This window comes from Ischnura elegans, chromosome 11 (genome assembly GCF_921293095.1).
Source record: "Ischnura elegans chromosome 11, ioIscEleg1.1, whole genome shotgun sequence".
In the NCBI taxonomy this organism is placed as follows: Eukaryota; Metazoa; Arthropoda; class Insecta; order Odonata; family Coenagrionidae; genus Ischnura; species Ischnura elegans.
Window position 1 is genome coordinate 63659769 of NC_060256.1, and position 26855 is coordinate 63686623.

Genomic DNA, 26855 nt, shown 5'->3' on the forward strand with positions numbered 1-26855 from the left:
AGGTGTCCGTAAGTTGGAGGTGACGTAAAGAAAACCTCATTTTTACGCTTAATATTTCCCCTCAAGCACTGTAGCGTAGCAATTTTATCCAGCTGAATTAAATCCTTTTACATTGAAACCTCTCATTTATGGACACTAACGGTCCTCAAAAATGTGTCCTATAGTTATAGGTATCCGTAATTCGGAGGTGACTTAAAGAAGACCTCAATTTTACGCTTATATTACCCCGCAAGTATTGTGGTGTAGAAAGTTAAGCCAGCTAATCCTTTTATTAAAAAAAAGAAACTCATTTTTTTTAAACTTTCGGTTAGAATTCGCATGGCGACGGTGTCCGTTAGACTAAAATTGTGCCTAAAGAGGGTCTGTGTCCGCAACTGGGAGAGTACGTACACTAGAGGTTCTATCCTTATACGTAAGCATATCCTTCTGCAGTGGAATTCAATTCTGTCCTCAAGTCAGAGGTGTCCGTGAAAGAGGTGTCCGTCCTTTCAGTGTTAATACTTTTCACCAGGTGTTGATGGAGACTTTCGCGGAATGGTGCAGATTGCATAGCAAGGTTTTCGGTTTGATCTCAACGCGGAATGATGAATCGACGCGGAGGTCACCCGAAAACCTTGCTACGCATACTTTTCACCCGAGGCGTATCAAGGGGTACAAAGGGGGCACGTGCCTCCCTCAACCAATTAATTTTAGTAGAAAAATATAAACCCTTAAAACAAATTCATACTATTCTAGCAATATGTGCTAGTATATAATAAAGAGTGGGAAATACTAATGGTGTTTTATATTTTATCATGAACGTTTTGCTATCACAGTGGACTTCCAACCGGATTAAAAAATTATAATTAGTAAACACAGTTATATTAATGGATGAAGGCGATAGATTGTGGAAATTCCGAACGTTATATCTATTAAATGAAACAACTTGGTTCCTTCCACACATCTTTTTAGGTACTTCGATCCATTTCAACAACTTATCTTCAAATACTTTTCAATGGAGCCAACTATAGACTTGAAAATTGATGAAATCGAAAGATTCAAGCGTGATGGGGTAGAATTTTTCCATGTTTTAATTAGCAATTTTAAAATATCAATTTTCCACGATTATAAAAATCTATTACGACCTGGGTTTCAGTGCTTCTCCATCATCTTCAAGGTACAAATGAGATGAAGTACATTCAATCTATAGTCATTAAGTACTTATGTTTGTACCTTGCAGATGGTGTAGTTACTTTGAAAAATGTTACAATCGTAAAAAATCGCTAGTATTTATTTCAATAAAGCTTGAAAATGACAACATTCACTAACTCCTGGTTTACTTTGTGGTACTCCATCATTAGTTCTTCCTGGATATACACAATTACTTATACCACTTATTTTTTATCAGAGCGCGACCCGGGTTTCAATGAATTATCATCATCTTCAGGCCAACATTATGATTTGTATGACATAATTAGCGCCTGAAGATGATGATAATTCATTGAAACCCGGGTCGCGCTCTGATAAAAAATAAGAGGTATAAGTAATTGTGTATATCCAGGAAAAACTTGAAAATGACGCTTGGTCGTCGTAGTCGATAGGGGTACTTATAAAGCTGTGCGGAAAGTATAATTAGAATAGTCATTTGCAATGTTTAGTATACGCAGAATATGGGTGGTTCAAGTCATACAAGTTCTAGTTAATACTTTTCCGGCTATTTTAGTCCCCCCTGCACCGTTTTCATGTAAAAAACGTGATTTGACTTCAATTACAACATAAAACTAATTACTAGAAAATGGTAATGCTGCTAGGAAAAATTTCATTTTTACCATGAACCTTATGGTGTAACGACCTTTATGCCTGTATTTTATCCAAGTGAAAAATAAATTCTTGCGGCAATCAACATTTTTCGTGGGAATAGAACAGTGCTTTTATAAAAATTCGTATTTTCAAATACCGTACCGATAATAGTAGCTCTAAAAGCCTTTTTCGCTGATCGTGAGTCGATTAAGTACAGTTCGAAAATTGTGTTTAGAAACTGTCATGAAAACGATAAGCACCTACTTCGTTTGTCACACCTAACACCTTGACAAGACGTAATTTCAGCTCGGCCAGTACTTTTTTTTTGACATTATTTCTAAAAAAGTATTCAAATCGATTAAGATAAGTTTCACTTGAGAAAAATTCGGCTCTAAGTCAGCGAAAATAATTCTGAAATACTATAAAACAACAATTAAGTTCATAGATTTGCCGACAGGACAAGGCACGCCATATATTTTTAAAACAATAAAAATGTTCAATCAAGGTGTTTCACCTGAGGGCTACTCTTTCGCAAAGAGCTGATTATGATTTACGAGACGTTCTACATTCCGATGGTTTAGAGTTAAGGGTGTTACACTTAAAGGCGAAGGGTCATTACTGGAAAGCGTTCCGAAGGTACGGTGGAATGACTTAATTTTGTATCACAATTTTGCACGAAAAACATTGCCAATCATTTCTTGAAATTGCCGCAATATTATTGATTGATATTGTAAAAGAAATAATATAATATAATTCAAAAGAAATACGTCGCTATGAAAAGACTAGTTGGTAAGAGAGAGGAACGGAGACCTTCGTCAAATCAATCTGGGATTGTTGCCAAATGATGATGATGATTCTTAAGATTGTTATCAGTGGTGTCATGGAAAAATTAGCAGCACCGGAACGCACTTTCCTACTTTTTTTTACCAGTGAAATATTACTCTGTGCGTTTTTTTATTACAAGTTATTATTTACATTTTATTACAAGCCATTTCGCTATGGTTACGACTGAATATATATTAAAATTTTTGAGGCCCCAATATTGATAAAGTGTAATTTGACTATTATGTATTTTCTCAACCATTGCCGGAACGGCGTTCTGGCACTATGACACCGCTGATTGTTATTGTAAAATTCCTTTCGGCCTATGGCAATAGCCTCACTTTTTTCCACCGCAGTTGCACACTTCGACCCCTGCCATTATTACTTCCCTTAGTACTCTCCCGCCCCTTTCGCGACACCCACCATGCATATCCTCTCCAAAGGCACTATTTTACGCACACCTCCCTCATCGCACCCGTAACTCCTTGACTTGCACCAAAGTCACCGTCCGCATCAAGGCCTATATATGCGAGAACATTTCACCCTCAATAGTAATATATTTATGCATGTAATGTACTGATTGACTTTGAGAACAAAGGAACCGTAGAGCACAATATATTTACACCGCTAGTGGAAAAACTAGTGGAATCTGAATGGCCAACTCATGCTAACTACACAGTTTACCTGAGTTGGCCATTAACATACATCGTTATCTACATAGTAGGATATAAATGTAATTATACATATTTATGTATGCTTTGTCGAAAGAAAAAAGACCTTAGGTCGCAGAAAAATTTATATTGTCGGCAGAAAAATATTTTACAATGTATAATTTGAATAGCCACCTCGGATTCGTATAGCATTTGAGAGTAATCATAGAAAGATACAAAAATAGAATTATAAATTCACTGGAATATCATTGAATAATATTGTGGAACTTTAAAGATATGATTGTCAATGTTTTTTAGCGCAAAAACTGTGAAGCGATATTAAAAGCTATTCGCTCGACCCCTCCTTCGGAACACTTTGCAGTAATGACCCTTCGTCTTTAAGTGTAACTCTCTTAACTGTAAACAGTAGAATAACGAGCGCCGAGTAAATTGTAATCAGATATTTGCGAAATATTCGTCCTTAGCTAAAATACCTCGATTGAACCTTTTTATTGTTTTAAAAATATACGCAAAAAATTTTCAATGCAGGTCCACAGAGGAATAGGCGCGTTTCTAATTTTTTTTAAACTAATAATTAACTTAAAATGTAGAAAAAAAGGCCGGGTCTTATGTACAAATTTAATTGGAATATTCATGTACAAACTGAGGTCAGAGGACCTCTTTAAACACAGCATTTGAAGTAATTACACTATCCTCTGTTAAACGCACATGATGACTCTCTTACGTATCAACAGGAGACTTGAATGTTGAATCAGCCGCATTTTGATAAAAGTTATTTAAAGAATGCGAGATATTGTTGCAAATGAACAAATGTATCAGTTTGTGCGCCGTTAACGTCAGGAACATATACCGGTTTTTGTTTTCTTGTTTTTTTAAAATTATTTGAAAACCAATTTTAGGAAACAATAGCAATATTTAGGTAAGTAAGATATGCCGTCGCATGTTCTCTGATAATTTATGTGCATTTTGGTACTTTATTTGTAGAGTTTGGTTGCGTATAAGTTGAGAAAAAGGTATCTATACAGTAGAAATAATATAGGAGGCTGCGTACCTTGTACTGCCGATACATCTATAGATTTGTATTTTAATACTATTAAAGATTTATTTTCTCCACGTTAGAGCTTAATTTCATGCATTTCTATTCCATTTTCAACGGTGGAAATCCCTTTACGAACGTATCTCCTCTGAGTGCTATATTTTCCCGAATAGCGACGAGGTAGGCGGGTTGGTGGCTCGCTTGTAATAAGATCAGCTGAGGTACGTGCTGCGGAAACGAATTACGTTTGGAGGTTCCACCATGAGCTGCTCCTAAGTTCGAACGCCTGCAATGGGGTTGGAGTGTAATATTCTCCGCTTCCTCGAATAGGTCGGGAGTGATCTTAATTACACTCAGGTGGATGGATGGGAAGCGAAGCAGAATGAGCTGATGAATGATTCAAATCTCAATCCAATAAAGGTGGACTCTTTCTTCGGCATGGAGGTTTTGGGAATCGTGACATAGTATTTCTATTTTAAGCATATTTATGTAGGCTATGGAAAGGATTGTAAAGAAAAATTGAGAATATGCTGTGAGGAATTTCGTGGATTTTTTTAGTTTTATGTACCACTTATTTATTCATCTTCCTTTTGTGTATTTTGTTTAGGTTTCGATTTTTTAAAATTTTCCGGGCCCACATTTGGCTTTAATTTTTAAGCTTCATCGGTACATAGGCTCAGTATTAGTTCAATTGATAAAATAAGACTAAATCACATAAAAGTATAATCTACATATTTTGTAAATCTTGATTTGACCGCTCAACGTTTCGACCTAATGAGTCATCATCAAGACACATCAATTACAAATGCTGTCTTACCTCACGCCACCCTTTGTACCCACTAGAGAATTAGTAAATATCATGATACCTAAATATCCGGGCAAAAGTCTTGTTTAAAATTTATAGTCCATGAAGTAGCCCTTAGTTATTATTATGAGGGCCAGTCCCTAAATTTTGAGCGCCAGGGCTCAAACAAGCCCTAATGGCATATTCTAGCCTGAAACGAATTTTCAAATGTCATTTTTATTTCCTTCGTAAGATTTTTCAAACTAATTTGTATAATTTTTACTGTCTTCACGTCTGAAGAGAAAAATTGCACTCCTGGCCATGGAGGTAAAAATCTAGATTAAATTCGCTTTGGATTTCAACATTTCCCACCATTTTTATACTTTCAGGTTATTATTTATATTTAAACGAAGCTCATAAAGCTTATGCTCACCGTATTGAATACTGATCGTTTTGTACTATGCTCAGCCATTAATAGAGAGCCCTGTTTGGCTTTGATATCCACTCATGGAACGATGTCGTTGCATTTTCTTTGTTACCCATGACGTTCAGCTGAATTTTGGCGATCTATATCCGATTCAAAGACCTAATGGATATTATCTGGTTGACGGCATTTTCATCACTGAGGACAAGCATGTGCTATCACAAACGCACTTCGTACGGGTACTCGGTACACCCGCCTACAATCTCAGCATTGTCAGGCATCCAGGGATGAAGGCTATGTTACACCATCCCTTGTGTAAGGCCGTGTATTAGCTTTTCATTCAGATGAGCAACAAAGGACGTCAGATGAGAACCTATTTTCATGTAGTTCTCGCTGAAAACGCTGGAGAAAATGACAAAAAGATAATGATAGACTTGGAGGGAATTTTAATGCAATGGAATATGGAATGAAATATGCAATATCTTTATGCTTGGCAGAATATTTCAATATAAATAAAGATTGAATGATAACGAAAAATTTTTACTACAGATTGATTTCGTTTTTATTATACTCCAATAAAATATTGGAATTTTAATTTGGCTTTCAAACGTGTCGATCTCTCAGCACTTCATTATCGGAAAAATAATAAGCCAATCTATTAACCAAAATCTAAAAGTACACGCCGTTAAAGAAGTAGGTTATTTATTATCTGTGTTAAATCAAAGACTTAACGTAACTGACGGGTGGTAAAAGCTTACTTCATTCATAGATACATCAATCTTCTTGATTTTGCTGATAAAATACGCATGTGACGATGGCGCGTGGAGTGCTGATGATCCCTTAAATCCATCATATGCACAAAGGGGGAATGATTCCTTGGTGGCGCATTGGATATAAGTGCTCGGTTTCTTTGTTTCCATGACAAAAAACACCTGATGATGACGATATAATATTCAAAATAATAGAGATGCATCAACCAGCCTGCACGTTTTAAAACTAGGGGCCAAAGGTAGAATTACACTGACAAAACTTCGGATGCGTGCCGGCGATTCTGACTAATGAAACCGCGCTCCAAATACACGATAGAAAGATAAAAACAAAGCACATCTCAATTTGGCACAGTATGTTCGTGCCACCAGTATATCTGGCGATATAAATATCACGCATGCTTAATTTTACGAGATAAACTCCAAAATAAAAATGCGTTTAGAAAAATTTAAATATTTAGTTTTAGTTCAATTTTTAATAGGAAGAAATATAACGATAGGAAGGAGTAGTGCAACGCATAAAAAACTACAAGAGAATATGTTCGGATAAATCCAGGAAAATTTCCTCAACAACCGGACGGACATGCGTTCAGCCTCGGTGGTAATGAATGCCTCGAATCTCAGAGCAGTTTCATTTAACTAGTTTTCATTACATTTTCACACACTCTTATCGTGAATATCGATTGAAGTAGAGCGAGAGGTAAGCTGCATGCGCATTTCCTGTTGTGATATTCTACACCTGTACATTTCACAAACGTATTAAATGTTCCGATGAAAATGACATCTGGGGCGCTCCTCCAGATGCGCTCGAATAGACCGGTTTATAAACTAGCGGAAACATAAGCTAAAACAGTTCACTACGCCATTTAATCCGGAGTGCAAATAGATCACATCAACAAGAGGTCTAGTTTCTAACATCCACGAATTCTGGTCAAAAGAGACATATTATAGGAAGAAGAAAGTAGATATATCCCCATGACAGAAGGACTTGGAATATAGTAACCTAAAATTTTTTTTGAAAATGCTAAAACAATGTAGCAGTTGGCTGCCGACATATTTTTTTTCCAATGCATTCAAGAGGGCAAGGAATTTAAAAGGTAACTTTCAATGATATACGTTAGTGAACGCACCACTTGGCCTCTATTTATATCCTCACTATATTTGTCATTAATCCTGAATTTGGTTGGAGACAGCTCTCCCCTAAACTCATATTATGAAATTTTATCATACGCACTTAATTCCCCTCATTTATGACGCTTGTAACCTATTTTGTACGTGTCACACGTGGAATTACTTCGTCATTCTATGCATAAAATTCATTAGATTCGTGCGAATGGGGATCGGGTTGGTGTGGTGGCTAGAGTGTTGGCTTCCCACCCGGCGGGCTCGGGTTCAAATCCCGGCGGTGGCAGAGAATTTCAAGAGACTGCCCAATCCCTGCTTGAATGCTATGTGGAGGACATTTCAAGGACAACACTCCGTCCGTCGGATGGGACGTTAAGCCGTGGTCCCCTTGGCGCCTTGCGTTAAGAGTAGGCTAACGCCGACGCCGGGTTTCTCTCCACCCTTCCTTACCTACCCTTCCCTCATGGCACAAATGACCTCAGCTGTCGTTCGCCTCCTCCAAATACCATACCGATTCGTGCGAAAGATCCACAGAGAAAAAATCATCCGCCTTGACCGGGATTCGAACCCGAATCCCCCGATTTCCGGTCGAGTGTTTTAGCCAGTTAAGCTACCGAGGCGTCATTCTTGCCTGTTGATATCTATTGCACGATTGTGCATTGCGGGTGACTCCCGTATAAGTTATCACCTTGGCTAGTCCCGGTATACTTCATTAGAGTATATGACAATATTCAAATAAAAAAGTTAAGCAATGTGTTCGAATGAATTTAAGCATCGCATCAGATATGATTTTGTTGTCAAGGAGCGGTGCGGCATGCGGGAGGAGGAGGGAAGAAAGGCATCTGCCCAATCGCGGTTGGCTCCCCCTGTATCTAACCGCTCGAAGTGGTGGCAGCAACAGAGAACTGCAAGGTTTGGACGTCATAGGAGGAGTGGGTCGAGGGGGAAGGGGGGACTGGGAGACATCTGGTGGTGTGCATGGCGTGTGCGTTTTTGGAACGAGCGAGCGCTGAGAGGGAGGAAGATGTGAGACTATGCATGTTTGTGTGTGGTGGCGTTTGAATAGAGGAGGAGGAAGGAGGGCGAAGGGGGCGTAACAGGCGTGGGAAGAGTTGAAGAAAGAGGGGAGGGAAGTATTGAAGGGAGAGAGGCCGGCCGCCCCGGAACCAGGTGGAGCAACTACGCATGCCATCGGCCGATTGTCACAGCGATCCCTCGAAAGAGAAGAATATGCATTAAGAGCAAGGGGACTGCATAGAGAAGGCCCAATTCCATCCCACAGAACAGGGGCGCAGCTAGGAATTAAGGCTGGGGGGGTTTTAGGCACATCTAATACTGGGGTGTCTGGATGTGTGGAATACCTGCCAGGTTAAGCGGGAGGTGCGAGGGGAACTCTCTTAAGGCCGTTTTACACGGGGAACGGAATTGCGCAGGTTAGAGCTGCATTAATTTCTAAAATGGCGCGGAATTGCGCGAATGCACGAACGAAATTAGAACAGGGGCTATTTTGCCGTCTCGCATCCACGCATTCTCGCATGTGTTCTAGCAATTCACCGCTTTACACGACGCAATTTTGATTGCGCCTTCAAACGTACGTCAGATTGCGCAATTCCGTGAACCGTGTAAAACGGACTTTAGAAAAATTTCAAGATAAATGGTTCAAAATGGTGAGTTTTACGGCTTCCGGAGGGATATTTTATTAATATTTACACTATTCTGTAAGTAAGTAATGTTGATCCAATCAAGTAAAATGGATTGAACTTTAAAAAATTTCTGAGCTCTGGGGGGGTTTTATCCCCCAAACCCCCCCTCGCAGCGCCACTGCCACAGAAGGCTGATTTCTGTTGCCACTTCGATCGCATTTTTATCGGTTTTCGAAAATATATCTGCGGCGCGGTGATGGGTGCAATGCGATCCACTTTTGTTCCAATATTTTGCAGTATAATATTTGTCATTGCGAGGAATAGCATGGAAAAGTAATGAAATTGATAGATCACATCATCAGTCTATGAATTTCGGTTAACACCCCTAGTTATGCCTCATTTCACCGTGAAACTCGGATCACTTTGCCCGTCAGTGACGCGAGTGTCTGCTTTAGTAAAATCCCTTTAAATGATAAAATAAAAATACTTTGTTGTATTCTACTCTTTATTTTAAATAGCACGACCCGGGTTCCTGCATATCATGCTATCATCAAGAGTACTACAAAGTAACGTCGGAGACCGTGTCTTATATCCCTTTAAATGCGCTGTGGCTGACAACACATTTAGAGGCTGGCTTGAGGATCCTCTTTTTTAAGATTCGTGATAAAGGGAAATAATTTCCATATGAAGGACAAATAGCCCTATTTGGATGGAGGTCTTCACTCGGCGGTTGGTTTGGATGCGGGGGAGTAGAGCTCGCCCCAGAGTTCGCCACTGGCGAGTGAAATCCCCATGTTTAGTGAGAAATACTGCAATTGCGATTAGATTTTTCCTTTTTTTGCGTCTCTTAATTTTTATTCAGGGCCTTGCAGTATAGGTCTTGAAAAATTTAAAGTGCAATTTTTTTCCAACATTTCGTTATATTTCTACACCCATATCAGGGTATGAATTGCTATGATTAAAATTAAAAAAGAAGAACTTCGTGCTTTCACAAGAATATTTATTCACAAATTTACGACCATGGTTTCAACGTTAGACGTCATCATAATCACTAAGTTCTTCTTTTTAATTTTAATAATGAATCGCTTTCACAAAGTTACGCCTCAAACAATCGAATTACTATGAGTTTGCTTGGGATGGTCTACTTCCCCTGATGATGGTGTAGAGTTTGCGGATTATGATTTTGCTTCCTCAAACTGAAATGGTTTATTGCGACTTCTTCATGGCAAAATTTTCGTAATCACCCCGAATAATACTTTGCTAGAGTCACAAGTAGATGTAAAATCTATTCTCCAAATGGTGAAGATGGTACCCTGATATTATGAAAGATTTTTATGTAGTTGAACATGTTAATATTGTTTCTTTGCTGGAACCAATGTCCTTCAATCAACCTATTCCTATTAATATTAGTAATATTGATGCCATAGTTAATTATTTAAAATCTCACGAATGACAATGTTCTCTCTCTCTGAAATAAACGGAAGGCGCTATCGATTACGGCAATGTGTTAATTTACAGACTCGTGGCAATGCTCTTAGATTAGGAGATGAATCAGATTAAAGTTAATTTATTGCCTCTGAGTGATATCTTAAACCTGGAAATTCAGGACAGAGATATCTAATGGACGTAAGGTTGGTAATCTGTAACATTATTTCCTCTGAGGCTGGAGGCACTATGCATGACAGCATCATGATAACCTGGAGATGCATTCCCAGGTATACGATAAAGAACTATAAAAAACTTGTATTTGTAATTTCAACACTTCTGATATGCGAGGTATTATGGGATTAACTAGTTTTAAACCTTCTGCTGAGAAATAAACTCTGCTGAATGCTGATTTCTCCTTATATTAATAAAAATGAACAAAATGATGGCGTATGGAAACTTTCAGTCTCTTTTCAATATGTGCCCGTTACTTGCATTTTTCTCTCAATTAAATTAGATTTATTTTCCTACGTATAAAGTAATCTAATGCAGCCTAGAAGCCAGTATTTTAATATACTTTTTTTCCGTAGTGTTGCGAATTTATGGTAAAATAAACGACTTTGAATGAGAATGAATATGTATCAAAATACTTCCCCACTGTTATCTTTTAATTAAATATGTAACGTTCCGTAATAAAATTTTGATATATTAAAATATTTTACTTTTGGAAGTTTAATGTGGTCGATAACAATTTTATTTGTATTCGTAAACCCGCAAACAACGCTATTTGGCTATTACACAGGGGGGCTATAACAAATAACAATAGATGACCCCTAAGAACCATGCCCTAGTAGCGGTTACCTACTAAGGTGAGACTCGAACCCGCGACCTTCAGTTGGCATGCGAGGAATGTACCCTGCCGCAACCCTGGTCGGCGATATTACAGGAAAAGTCATTTTCGAGTTTAAAAAATGGGTATTGGTACGATATGATAAAATTTTTAAGGAGGGTAGAAATAGAAAACTAAAAAAGCTAACACTAAGAATATTTATAAATCAGTGACGGGAATTAATTTTTCCAAATCTGTCTTTGTGTTTAATGTTGACACATTACTTACTTCTTGTAAAGAAGGAATATTTTGTTAGGAAATAATGCTTAATACTAGTTCTTTGAAGGTCCATTCCTTGAGTATATTAAACTCTCCTGATTGCGGTTATGTTAGTTAAATTAACCAGTATTTAATAAATGTGCTGTTGACCCCTAAATTAATATAATTGTTTTATGCAATTTTGAGGTTTGGTCTATTAAAGCTCACTTTCAGTTCCATGCCAATATTTCAACAAATTTACTTGTAATCTCAGGGCTTAGAATTTTATTAAATAACTTGTGTAAACAGTCCTTTACTTGAGAATTTTAATGAATGAATAAAAATTATAAATATAATTTATTAAAAATTTTAATTGTATAATAATTATATAATTAATTAATTTTGATATAAGTTAAATCTAAGTAAGAAATTGGGCGCAGAATTGTTTATCTACAAATATACTTGAGGTGTTTAGCTATGTGATATTAAATAAGGAGAGAACATGTAACAGTAAGTAAAGAGAGAACATTTTATACATATCATCGAAAAATAGAATTAATTAAGAGGTCAGCTGAAATAAATATAAATTCCTAAGAAATGCGTGCATGTATGCATTTATACTCTTCCCTCCTCCCTATCCATTAAATCTCCTGTAACCATCTGCTACTTATCCATTCCTGTTTTGGGCGCCACAGAAAATCCAGTGCTACCATCTGGAGCCATAAAATAAATAATATTTCGCCATGGATGAGTACCATCTCATATTATTTCCGCCTATTCGCCGCAACGGCTTTCCGAAACATTTGGCAATATGGCGCGCTCCTTCTCCGTCTCACTGCTGTGCGTATTCCGACCAGCGGAGCGGGATCGTCGATACGAAAGGCGGGTTCTCGCGTGCGTGGGTACAAGAAAACGTGGCGGTTCTTCGATGAAATATGCACCAGCCGGTCCGGGATGAAATTATATGCTCCGCAATTAATAAATCCCAATTGCTTCCCGGTTATCTTCATGCCGGACCCAGCGAGTGAAAGGCAATCTCAGGCAAGGCCACAGGAAACATCGAGGGCACACCACGAGAGTTTCACGAGATCAATTCCTACAATTTTTATTCATCAAATATACACTAAGTGATTCAATCCGGAGGTTGGTTTGCATATGTGAGGGTAGGGCTCACCCCAGATTTTCACACATTCAGGGAAGGAGAGCCATTATCCAAGTATGAGTTTAATTGAGCAAAATTGAATACAATCTTAAGACAACTGGACGAAAAAACGGGTTTCTGCGCTGTTACCAGCGTTACAGCATTAACCGTTGCGTTGGTGATTGGGGTTACAATCTGTATAAAAATTTACGGCATAAATAAGATAATTTACTCCGAATTGTATTATGTTTAACGTAAGAGTTGGAGCTCATTTTGAGTTGCTTCAGACCTCTTGAAGTTCGTACATAATTATTGATTTTTTAAAAATTATTCTATTTTATACTCTGTGAGTTTAAAAAGTGGGAAATAAGTAGGTTTTTATAACATTATTTTTACTTTTCTGCCAAATTTTGGGAAAATAGCTACGCGCGTCTTTCAATAATATAAATAATTTTGTTCTCCTTTTAGATAGAGCATCATTCTGTAGTCGTGTCACTTCATCGGCTAAGTTTAGGCCAATTTTCATTCAAGTAGTAAGTTTGTGAGCTGATGTGTTTTTATTTAGTCTTTTTAATATTGTTGAAAGAGTTTTACCAAAGGTGGGGCCGAAAATTTGAGGACAAAGTAATAGCAACCGCAAAGACTTTAGGAAATCCAAACTTCGGTGGAAGTTTTATCTGCGTCTCGAAGGCTTCTAACCTGCTACCGATAGCCAAGTAATGGATTCTTCCTGTAATACAACGTGGCTTTCGAAAGTTTATTAAATGAAATTAATTTGCCAGAGTTATTCGATCATTACAAGTAACAAAATTACTTTTGCGGAATATTTTGAATTACAAATATGATCGGTGTAGATTTGTTCCTCTAGCATCGTAATCAAGGTGTTTACAATGATCTATTTGATAAAATATACACTGTAGAGCTAATGGAATTGAATTTATTTAAAAAGGTTAGTAAGTTTATAAGCCCATTACTTAAATGCAAGTTACCAACCTATATCATAGTATCAATGTGCTCGACACATGGAGATTACTAGCAAAGTATGTATGTGGCGATTGAACTTAATTGACATTGACGTTGCTTTTAATCTTGTTCATAAACCAATTCGAAACTATAAATTTGTTAGATCGAGCAGCTTTTAATAAAGACCTAGTCATATTATGGAGTTTGAAGAAAATAATTCAGTGTCTAGAGCTCAGTCTTCGTATATGAAGACGCGTCGGAGTCATAAGGTCCTCCTTTAGTTGACGATTATGTTTTCCTCATGTTCACCAGGACTAAATATTTCTTTCGCAAGCTCCGTGCTCGTAACTTTTCATCCCCTTCGCAAGTCATCTCCTTCCCTGTTTCAGCTCCTAATTTAAAACTTCGAGGGGGTCTTTCGCTTGATGTGGCATTTCGGGGAAGCCTCTTTATGAGTCCGGCAGAGAACGGAACGAAATTTTTATTCCTCTAAGGCACGTATCTAGGTGCCCACGGTTAAGGGGTTGTCGCTCTGAGCGCCACCCTGCGGTTTTTTTCGCAAGCTAAAAGAGAAAGGGGGAAGCCTCTCAGGCAGCGAGATTACTTGTGAGGAGTATGCATTCATCTACATAGCTCTTTTTCACGGACCAAACGAGGACATCTTCTCCGAGCGGTGGATTTTTTGATTCAGGTCTCCCAATTCATGAACTTTGCACGTGCGTTTAAAATCCAAGGCTTCTCTGTTTTCGAATGAATTATCCAAAAATACAAGCCATTCCTACTCGTTAGAGCGAATTTCAACAGGAAAACACGCACGATTTTGTTTTAAATTCGAATTTTCTTGGTTTCCTCGATGCTTGACGAAATTTAGTCCCATCAGCCAAATATGTGAATCGTACTTAATATGATTATTGTGTCAATAATTTGATTAAATTGGGAAAATTCAATTTTGCTCACTCGATTTGTTTTTATCTGATATTTGATTTTTAGGCGTTAGGGTAACCTTGAATTTTGTAATTGGATGTCGACTTTCATGCACCTACTAATAGTTGGGAGTCAGCTCCTTTCAATGCACCACTCATGATTTTATTTATCGAGATTTGTTGGTGAGAATATCACACCATGGGGTTTCGTTGTGGTTACTGCAACTCATTATTAGTTTTTTGTCTCATTTTGGTCGGGAATCTTCTAGTCCCTGTGCTCAACGCTTTGTCTACTGTCCCACCATGACCTGAATATTGATTATGAGAGAAGAATTTGGTGAGATATGTTACTGCTGGTTGAAACGCTTGATTTATAGACAACCGAGTAATTTTATTGATCTAAAAATCACTTTAATTTCATTAATTCAGCATAATTTTTGTGGTTAAAAGCTGGCATAAATTTCTCGTTTCTACAGGTGCACTATTATCTAGTTCCTGCCATGTTATATGCGATTCTTATCAAATCTCCGAGGAAAATTAATTTCTGAAGACATTATTCTGACCTTGAGGATTATTGTTACCTTTACCATGAAAGCAAATACTTTCCCTTTGCATTAATTTGTCACATAGGCTATCTAATTTGTATATTATGTAATTATCGCTCTTACCGACTTGGAAATGAAGCTTCAGCAACAAAAATGTAATATTCCATACAAGGCATAAATTTTTATTCTTTTGTTACTGATCACATTCGAAAAATAAATTCGTGAATCTCAATAAGAAAGACATCGAATAACATGGAAAATATTGGCCACAAGGATGCTTACTCAAAATTTAATCTTGGTTTTGCTTAATTCTTACAATAGAACTTAATTTTTCCATTGTTAGTGACCTAGTCAAATCGTGGAGACTATAAGCATGGATTCCACACACCGAAAAAAATATGACTCTACCCCTGCACCGTGGAATATTTACTGAACACGTACTTTTACGAACGAACAAGACCAGGAAATTGTATCTTACGCATTGTCTCATTTACCACGCGGTCTCGTGTAAGACGCGAGCCATGTTTTTTGGTAAACGAATTTAGGAATGTATTGATGAAAAAATGGCCACAGATAACGTTTATTATTAAATGGAAAACTACAGAATTTACATTGTTACAATGGAACAGTATTCTACCCATATGCGGGGGGGGAACTTGGCCCCCCCCAAATTTAAATGGTAATGTCCGACATTAGTACGAAACCTTTACATTCAAGTACAATGCAAACAAAAACATCAAAAGACTAAACAAATTTTAGCCTACGATAGAACTTACAGTTTAACTGTCTAACTAAAATACTGTTTTCAGTGGTTAACTGAAAAAAATTTTCCCGGAACATTCACGGGCTATGGAATAACTCCTGTTCTCTTGCGGATGTTCCATTTTCCCTAAACCCCCGGCAAAATTGATGTCCCCCCAACGTTAAATTCTTAACTTCGCCCATGATTATACCGTTCCCTAAGAAACAGCGAACTTGTGTTTACAATTGTTGGCCACCAATAGCGGATTATTGCTCGTGCGACAGGAATATTCCATAAATGGCGATGACTGTGACAGTGGCGGGTAATCTGCGGGCGAGCCCAGGCGCCTTTGGAAGGCGCGACATGGAAAATTAAAAGTAATTAGTTAATATATGCGTCGCCGCTATGTGTATTTCCTAGGATTAAAAATGGGTATACTCAGGTGACCCGCCCATACTTACGCATGACGCGAACCTCGTTTTCGAACGAAGATATTTTTGTAAAGACTGCTATTTGGTTAAATCGAGCAGAATGGATCGCAAATATTTAAAATATTAATCATAAAAATCCCTGTCCAATAGAGCGGTTTTTATTACGGCAGAAAAAAAATACCTTTGGATTTTGCGCATTTCAGAATAGCATTTTTCGTAAAATCGGTGCTTTTTCGGATAATTATATGGTAAACTTTATCTCGGGTTTTCCATAGGGTAAACATTTTATTTCTGCCGACGTTTGATGCCCTGACTCTCTGCTCATCCTCAGGACTTCTGAAACTGACCCATTTGTTCAGCAGCGCTGAGGATGAGCCCTGCGTTGGAGCTCCAAACGCCCTCAGAATTGGACCTTCTAACCCGGTGAGAATCTTAGGAGAAATTTATCTAGGGAATTTTTCGTAAAATATTTTTTTGTTAAGTATACCGGGACCAGTTACGGTGATATATTTACAGAATCGCCCTCAATGCAGAAATTGCGCCAAAATTCCCAGAGAACAAAATCATTCGCCGGGATCCCGGGATTTTTGCGCACATTTTATGCATTACGGTTGACTCTGTACAGATATTAACGTGGCTAGTCCCTGAATACTTAAACTATCCAAGAGCGAACACCTCTAGTAATCACAGGCCGGGGTTTGCCTTGCTGTGACGCAGCGCGCATGATTTGGACTGCAAGTTTCATAGTATGCTCAGCATTCCAGACCATCTTGTCAGGTATTGACCTCAATATCCACAGAGGGGGATGACACCTCGGTATCGTACACGAATAATACAAAAGCGAATACTCAAGTCGGCCTCTAAATGTGTTGTCAACCACTGCGCATTTAAATGGGTTTACAAAAGTCACCACTCGCATCGCTGACAGACAAAGAGACCCGAATTTCGTGGGGAAATACGGTATAATTAGGGGTATTAACCAAAATTGAGATATTTGATGATGTGATCTGTAACATTCATAACTTTCCAATGATGTTCCTCACAATGACAAAAATAACAAGCAAAATGTTAGGAAAAAGTGGATCGCATTGCACCCATCACTGCGTCGCGGACATTTTTGAAAGGCGGTTAAAATGCGACCGAAGCGGCAACATAAATCAGTCTTCTATGGGATGGAATCTCTTGGTAGTCCTCTTGGTAGCATAAATGGTTAAAGCACTCGACCTTTAATAGGGGGATCCGGGTTCGTACACCGGTCAAAGCGAATTATTTTTTCTCTGTGGAATTTTCGCAGGATTTTTCGTGTTCCGAATTGATTTTTTCAGTATATTTCTTCTGGAACGAACACTTTCAGGATCTGCGGATGCTGACGTGGATTCGCTGTAGTGCGGAAGCATTTCGTAACGTGAGAGGCGAGGGGATGGATGTCTGGTATTAATAAATTTCTGCGGGGAGATTTGAGTGGCCGAATTATTATTTTTTGCGCGCATAAGAGATGGCGCGCAGGGCGCGTGGGTGTTTGATGGCAAAAAATCCGACTTCGCAATCTTTATGGGCCGTAATCTGGGCGGGAAAAAGTATATGTTACTCTCCTTTGAGCCGTTCGGAAAAATGATAAAAAATATGAATCATCGTTCGTTCCGTAAAAATACGCATGCCTAAATCAGTCCCGTCGAACTTGAGTGAAAAGTCGAAGCTTGTTAGCGTAACGAATAAAGTCACACTCGCCCGCTCTTCCGCCTCCGCTAGAGTAATCGAACGGCTTATTTATAATCCAACCCTGCTTAGGAGTAATCCCCGCTTCCGCTCCAGGGTATTTAGACGAAACTTTTTTGAGATAAAGTCACCTGAAGATAATGCAAATTGTATTGAAAACAGTATTGCAATTGAAGTGTCTACGAAACTACCAGTAAGTTAATGTCTTTAACTTTATTAATAAATGTTAGAATTCCACGAGTATTCATTTTAATGTTTCCAGTCACATCTGAGTGTGGGCGTATTAATTTCCGATTAGGAAGGCCCAGCACCGTTATGCGTCCAGAATTCGTAGAAAAATGAAATAATATCATTTCAACCTTACATAACACATTTTTTACAGTTTAGGATTCCACTTCGTAGAGGCTGCTTGAATTAATTTCACTCCGTATTGAAAAGTTTCTCACTTATATTCATTATTTTTTCTTAAATAAACCATAAATTGCGCAGAAATCATTATTTTTGGCATCGATATTTTGTCGCATTTTTGAAGTGTAGAAGCTCCTTATGGAAACTGTCCTTAATATACTAAGGTAAGTGCCCTTTTTTAGTCAGAATTGTGAAATTCCTTTTTTTGTAGTTTAGAAAACTTAATTCAATAACTCATTATTAACTTTGTGGTATTCCATTATAATTTTTTTTCACTATTACTTATACCACTACTTTATTACATAGCGTGACCCAGGTTTCGATGAGTTATGTTAGGACAAGGATAAGTATAAGTGCTTACAAAAATAACAAAGATGCTAAAAGTAATTTTGCTAAACACTTAATATGAAACTGCCATAGGAGCTATTTTAAAATGAATATTTTAAAATTATGCAACGACCGCCGTGAATTGGACTCTAGAGAGCAGTAGGAGATTTTAAGAATTATTGAAAGTCAGGACAGCATTCTGATAAACGAATATCTTTACCCATCCTTTTCCCCTATTCCGGCGTCCGTTTTAAAAATCATCTCTTCCTCCGTTAGGTAGCTAGGTAACAATAACTAGATAAAGAGATCATAATTTACGCCTGAAGATGATGATAACTCATCAAAGCGCGGGACGCATTATGTAAAAAATTAGGGGTATAAGTAATAGTGGAATATCCAAGAAAACTTAATTAAAACTGTAAGGGTGGAAATTGAATACTTCGAAATTTCATGGGGGTTGCTGGTTCAATTGGTCATGTGGATATCATCTTGTTTGAAACATTCTGATGTTGTTTCTTTTCACGATTATTTCTCTAATCAATTCCATGTCCTGTCTTAAAATATATAAAAATGTTCTTATGTTATGGGTTTAGGGAACCATTTACAGAGGATCATCCGAGAAGGTTCGAATTCTTCACCGAGCTGTGCAAGAGCTGAGACTCTCCAAAAACACTTCCCATCCTTGAGTTTGATAATCCTATAACGGGAGCGTGAGCCAAAGACTTGGAATTCCTGCCTCAACCAGTCGGCGGGAGCTCACACAATGCCTAATTTAACAAGGTCTCAAAGTTCAAGTGGATGTTGTTCGCAGTTATTACCATCAATCACAACCTCCCTGAATCCTACCCTCTTCTTATTCCGTTTATTAAAGACAGGAAATCCCAGGGATCATTCTAGATCACCGTATCGGCGGCCGCAGGTTGTCTCTGACTTAAGTTTCTCATACCCTTCGCCGTCAGCGGTAAGGATCAGATTGATTTTCATTGCATCCGCCAGCCGCATTGGTTTATTAAGAATGACGCCCTTAAATGCACGCGTGTATCCAATGGTATACGCGTGGAGTTGCTTCTGAAAATTGCTTTGTTACGAAACAGCCACTATTGCGTGCGTGCCTCAGGTTTGAGCGAGGAGATGTAGCTGATTCTAGTTGACCGAACTGTTTTATGATGCATATTAAGACCAATCCTTGGATATATGCATGCCTGGCCTAAGTCAACCCTATGCTTCCCAGCCAATAGAAATACTTTGCTGAATTGTGCTCGAAATAATAGCGTAAAATGGAGATAGATGGTAAATTTTGAACCTTGTGTGAGAAATCGAAAATCATGCAATGAATTTACATTAAAATTCGCCAAAAAAGTAATTCTCCTTAAAAAATGTATTTGATAGGGATAAATGCATTTTAACGATAAATATACTTGTGTATAACATTAACGATGAAGGTGACACAATTTGGATTTGTCGATCAAAATTACTGGAGTACTTTTCATTTAGCAATATTTGACCAATAATTGTCTCATCTGAACCAGTTATTCTCTTGTGATTGCAGCAATTGAAAATTTTAGATTTGAAGAAACTAATGCTCAAGTTTTACCGTAATTTATTTATTGCTCTATTATTTATGACGTATGTATTGCTCGTTTTCATCAACTCTGACGAAATTCTTTGTGTTCGCGCGATTCATGATTGCGAGGCGCCGATTGTCATCTTCTAATGTATCATTCAAAACCTATAATTCATAATATCTTATCCCAGTGGTCCTAGTTGCAATACGCTTCAAACTCCTGAACGATCCTATAAACAGTGAGTTCCCAGCTGGAGCTGTCGCTTCGAGTTCTCTTAATCTGAGCGATAGCATCAATCTCGCATAGATTTGTCATCGTAGTATCCGGGATGCGTTTGTCATGCACGTATCTCGCACTGCTTCAACCTTTCCCACGGCAAACTGCGTCCGTCCCCCATCCCAGCCGCGAAAAACCACTGACCACAGTAACCAGCTACTTGAGTTCACCGAACCACACAGACCGCGCACGAACACGTACCGCATGCGTAGATGAGATATTTCTCTCATATACATGTCGTTGCGTGCACGCTGTACTGACACACGGGAACAAGATAGTTGAAAAACTTACTCTCTCCCTCGCAGAACCGGAATAATTGGCCTGCCCCAAGGTTTTTTGGAGTGCGCTGTTGCGGTTCTTTGTCACTTCTTGCGCTCTCTTATTCTGGCATAATAGCGATAGCTATGTTCTTAAGGCCGTTTTACACGGGGCACTTACTTGCACAATCTGAATGTGTGTACAAAGGCGCAGTCAAAACTGCGTCGTGTAAGGCGGTGAATTGCTAGAACATATGCGAGAATGCGTGGACGTGGGATGGCAAAATAGCCCCTGTTCTAATTTCGTTCATGCATTCGCGCAATTCCACGACATTTTTGAAATTAATGCAATTCTAACCTGCGCAATTCGGTGCCCCGTGTAAAACGGCCTTTAGAATACCTATTTGCATTTGCCTTGCACACGGCTAGTACATAGGATATTCTATATGACAGTTTATCTCACCAGTAAACGAAAACAGAAAAATAGGAAATGCAATTTGATGCTTTCCCCGCGAATAATGTTGGTAAACTCTTCTCGGGATTCCCACTGGGTTAAATTATCCGAATTTAGTCGCGTTCAAGCCATAGAAATATAACTCGAGGAAAATAATTTCAATCGAGATTCTGGGTATTCCATCAGCAATACCTGGAAACCCGGTCTGCATTAAATATCCGAAGTTAGAGAAAGTTAGCGAAGACGAATATACGGAGCTAGCGTCACTGGGCTAGCCAATCGTGATGCACCTGATCAAATTTGTCGGCCTCGGTGGCGGTAGGTTAAAGTCTTCGCCTGCCATACTGTAGGTCGCGGGTTCGAATCCCGCCTGGTTAGGTGGCCCCTATTCAGGGCGTGGATTTTTGTGTCGTGCTCTGTTAATCCTCCGTTATAAAGGCCTCTATGTACTGTTTACGGAAAGTTGGAAATAAATAAAGAAAAAATTACCGAATTTCTTTGAAAAAACATCATTTTATTTCCATTTTAAGAACATAATTTTATTTCCATGTTATTTCCATTGAAAGAACATAATTTTACAAAAGGTCATGTAAGGAAATAGAGTATTTTATAAAATACATATAGCGGCGCTAAACGAACTGGCATCAACTTTTTAGTTATATTTTTATACATTAATAAACTAAATTAATTGCAATGATGAGACTTACCAACCATAAAAAATTATACGACCTTCAGCAGCCCAGAGGATGAGCCCCGAGTCGGACCTTGAAACGTCGGCTAACATGAAGAATTTAACTCGGTATGAATCCCAAGAAAATTTACCCACACTAATATAGGTCTTTACTTTTCATCGCAAAATTGTTAGGGAATGGAAAGAGGAAATTTGGAAAAATATCCCATCGAAAAACTTGATTTATTACATGCTCTTTAAATGCAAGAACGTGTTTTTCAGTCAGGGTAAAAAAAATTATGGGTAAAATCTATCCTTCATCCTGCATGGATTTATAAATCATGGATGACGATAAAGTGATAATTTGAGTCAGGTAGCTAAAATACTTTTTTTTCATGAGGAGCAACAAAGATAGTATTTTCATATGATGAATAGATTCCTTGCTGTACCGCCAGAGAACGAGACAACTATAACTGGGAAAATTCTTGAATTTATGCGTCATCAAGTGTGCAGGAATAAGTACATGTACGAGGGTAAGGAAGGATTGGATGCAGAAAAGAGATTGAAGGAAAGAGTGTGAAGTAAGACTTGACGGATGGAAGATATTTTCCGAAAGGGAGGAGAGGAAGGCGTATTTCCCATGCTCCCCATCCCTCTTCCTCCCCTCCGATCAGGGCGGTGTCACGTGACCAATTACAACCTCTCAGGCGGAGTATAAAGTGGGATTGGTTTGACGGGGGGAGGAAGTGCACGAAGGGGTGTGGTAGGTTGGTGAATCGGGTGGGTCGAGGGGGTATCCTGGGAAGAAGAACGACCGGGAAGGGTGGGGGGGGTGGTACAAATGACGTCACTCAAGCGGAAAAGGGAGTGATCAGTGTGGGAGGCTTAGAGCAAGAGTGAAAAGCTGCATATTTCTTTCCGTCAGACACTCATTTCCCACCTACTCCATGCATCCATGATTTTTTTTGCTTCCTGCCTTCCTAAGCAGCACAGTGATATCTTTTTGATATCATTTTATGTAAAAAATGTTCTTCTGGTGATATCTTGTATGCATTCAGAACGGATACACTTTTTTACATCAAAGTCATGTTCAGTGGCGGATACAGGATAGGAAAAGGGGAGGCTGAGTGGGCAGCCTGGGGATTAACTTCCTAGCAGTACATCTACACCTACGTACTGACCCGCAACCCGCATAAAAAGACGTGTAGCAGGGGGTGATAGGACACCATATATGAAAACCAAATGCTCAAATAAGATTATGACAAGCATTTATTAAAGCCCCATATGGTTAGGGTGAAAAACGAATTCCCATATTTATCCGCTCGGCAAAATATTTATCTTAATTTGTCGCTTCTGTCGGCCCTGGAAATATAGTTGGGCAATAATAAGATGATGTTCTCCGTGTCACTCTTAAAGATATCCATTCTCAATTGTTCAAATAAGCGAAGCCTAGCGCGCAGCCTCCGAGTCTCTAGCGGCTCTAATAGCCCATGCAGCAAAGTGATATCTTTTTGATATTATTTTATGTCAAAAATGTTCTTCTGGTGATATCTTGTATGCACTCAGAATGGATTCACCTTTTCACATCAAAGTCATATTCAGTGGCGAATAAAGGATAGGGACAAGGGGGAGGGCTAAGTGAGGAACCTAGGGGGTAACTTCTTTACAATAGTAAAGGTACGGGAGTTGACGAAAATTTTGAGAATTTCCAGGCTTGTAACAACACTTTAAGATTGTCTCATTCCTAATTTTTTAAAGAATTGAGTTTTTACAAGAAACATTTATCTAAGGGCATTTCCATGAAAATGTCAACTTTTTCTCTCAAATTAAAATTAAGGCTGGAAATATTTTATCTTGATAAATCAATAGCTACGTGATCGAATTTTATGAAATCGGTATTTGAAAAATTATTCAGAGTCTTATTAAAAGTTTTCAAATTATACTTCGTTCCACAGAGTTTTCAAGATGTTTTATATCATTACACTTAGTAGGTTGACCTGGCAGTAATTCCGTCACATGTCAAATTTGGGCATATTTAGAAGGTATTTCGATAATTAATTCTGTTTCTGTGCATGAAAATCACCTTTATAAATGTTCTCTGATCATGTACAGTTGGAATTTTTGCATTTTTTTGTAGTTAACAATTTTATCGAAATGCCCAATGGCATAGTTTTCTCTAAAGGTAATTCCGTCACAAATGGAATTTCCCCTAAATATTTTGTGATTTTACCTCATGGTAAGTTTCTATAATGCATTAAGTATTATTTCTCATTATAAAAGATCCATTACCGTTTTATATGGTGTAAATTGGATATCCCAGGGGGAGGACAATAAACCCCCTACCCCCTCTATGGATCCGCCACTGGTCACATTTACCAGATGTATCGAACTGGTAGCACTGTTGCTAAGCACCCGGATTTCTTCCACGAATCGCATTTCAAAAGAAAAAATTTCACCATGTTCGCAGGCATTGGTCACTATCAGAAATCACTAAAATCCGAAAAAATCACTAAAAATCAGAAAGAATGTAATATACGGATCAAAATTTTATAGTCGTGTCATCTATGTAATTACTAATATCATGCACTTTTGTCTTGCATGGAGTCACTGAAAATTTTGTTTACTTATTTTTAAGAAATCACTCGTAGCTTTAGTTTTTGTTTATCGTTTTAGTCGTCTGGACGCATTCTTCAAGTGATCAGTATTGTGAAATGGCATCACATCATGACGCATACCTTACAAGATATTGTCTTAACATAATGCAAGCGGGTTTTAAGTACCTCATAATCCAGGGAGCATTACATTGCAACGCGTAACGTCCAACAAATTAGTTACCTTTAGTAACACTGGGGAGTATACTTCTCCAACCGCAGTGTTATGAGTTCATTCAAAGAAATAACTTCGGAATTGCAAAAGGTGTGGCTTTAAATTCTCGCCCGTAAAGGCACGGAACTTGCAAAAATTCCGATAAGGAAAAATGATGCCTTAATCCTGATTCAGTAGGCCCCGGAGATCCGGGCTCGAATCCCGGTAAAGGAAAATGAATTTTCCTCCGGCGAATTTTCCCACTGTTGTAAGGTTGTTGGTAGCGGAAATACTGGCGGGATAATAACTTTTGAAGAGTGTACAGTGAAATTATTCTGGCTGCAGTCTCTTTAAGTTTTCGTCCAGGATGTTATAACGCCATGCACGAGAAGTTTTGGAAAATTCCACAGGTTAAAACTGTTCCATCCTCGAGCGGTCTTAACGCAGGGCCCCATTCTTAAGTTGAGAAGTAGGGGCAAGGTCACATCCATATTCCATGCTGTATTTCTCTCACCCCCGCCCCTTCCTGCCCCTCCCGACCCAACCACTCCCAACCGTACTCACCCTGCTACTGAATATATTAACAACGTCATCTTGCCCTTGACTCTCCACTTGAAATATGCCTGGCATGGAAATCAGTCGCTGACTTAAACTATTTTTAGCGGCACAATTTGAAAACTAGTCCATTGCACAGTGCTCCTCACAGGAAAATTCGGTAAGAGATTGGTCCACACTGAGGCTTAGCCGAAATTTTGAAATTTATAACAGCTGTTATGGCTAATTGGATCACATGCCATAAGCAATTGGTACCTCACAATAGACAGAAATGTGGAAACTAGTCTGTTGCGTTGGGCTCCTTACTGAAAAATATTCGGTTGAGATAATGCTAAATATAAAATATTTTACATACCAAGGGTGAATACCAATTATTGTGAAAATTTGACAATACAAAGGATTTTCGTAACAGATAGCAAGCATTTCAACGAACTGGACATATGCATGAGGAAATACTACTTTTTAAAGAAGCTAAGTATCTGTTTATGAAGCAATTTAGAATGCTTTTTGTGTTTTTCGTGTCTGTCACATATTTAGTTAGTATTTTCAGCATTATTAATCTTCATTTTTATTACATGTATTGTGGCTGTTGGCAATTTTTTTAATTGTTTTAATTATACTTTTGGATTGAGTACCCTATAATAATGTATGTGTTGGGCGAGCGTTAAACACGATAAATAATCAAATGAATGAACATTTCTTCGCCATCACCAGGTCGACGGCTTCATGCCTCTTCCGGACAGCCCAATAGTCTTTGGATGTATTTTAGCAGCATTTTTCGCATAGTCATAGAAATTCAGTTCACATTACCACAGAGCACTTCCCGTGGCAGTAGTTCCAGAATGGAAGAAAATGGCGCGTACAAGCTTACACCGCATTGTGCGCTGTATAGAGGAGTTTTTCACCGAATGATTCTCCGAATGTGCTTTCAATTGATGGAGTTGCGAATGGAAATCTTCCACCGCAGTCGTATATTGTTTATTTTCTCCTCGACGACGGCTCCTTGCTGGAGACGTCAGAGTGCTGAGGGAAGTGTGAAAGCCTCAGCTAAGAAGTAAAGCATATATTGAAGTTTCTCCACTCGATTCGTGAAAAGCAAAGACATGGCTCTGGTAGAAGCTCGTAAGGCTGAGGAGTAAGAACTCGGGGTCGGGATATGTGTAGATAAGTCTTCAACGATGGCTTTTGCGCAAGAATAAGGACACGTTAAGAGCATTGACGTAAAGATTGTGGGAACATGGCCGGGAGTTCTTTCGGTATCAAACTTTACATCGTACTCTGGTTGCTTACTCTGGGCTTGAAGAAGGAAACTGCGAATTGTGCTGAATACAATATCTGGGAATAGAAAGGCCAGTATTCATCATCGTCAGTGGTGCCGACTCCATGGGGCCTGAGGGGGCCCTTAGCCCCCTCAAAAATTGGTTATGGGCGTGAGGAAAAACTGTATCAGGCTTGCTGATTTTCCCCGGAGTGTCCAGATATCGAGGTTCGAGTTATCAGGCTTGTAATGTTGA

The 26855-nt window shown here is 38.6% G+C and overlaps 1 protein-coding gene across 2 annotated transcripts in view; it reads right to left on the reverse strand.

Moving 5' to 3' along the window:
- LOC124167904 overlaps positions 1-26855 on the reverse strand; it is a 177453-nt gene that overhangs the window by 90527 nt on the left and 60071 nt on the right. The gene's annotated exons all lie outside the window — the stretch shown is intronic.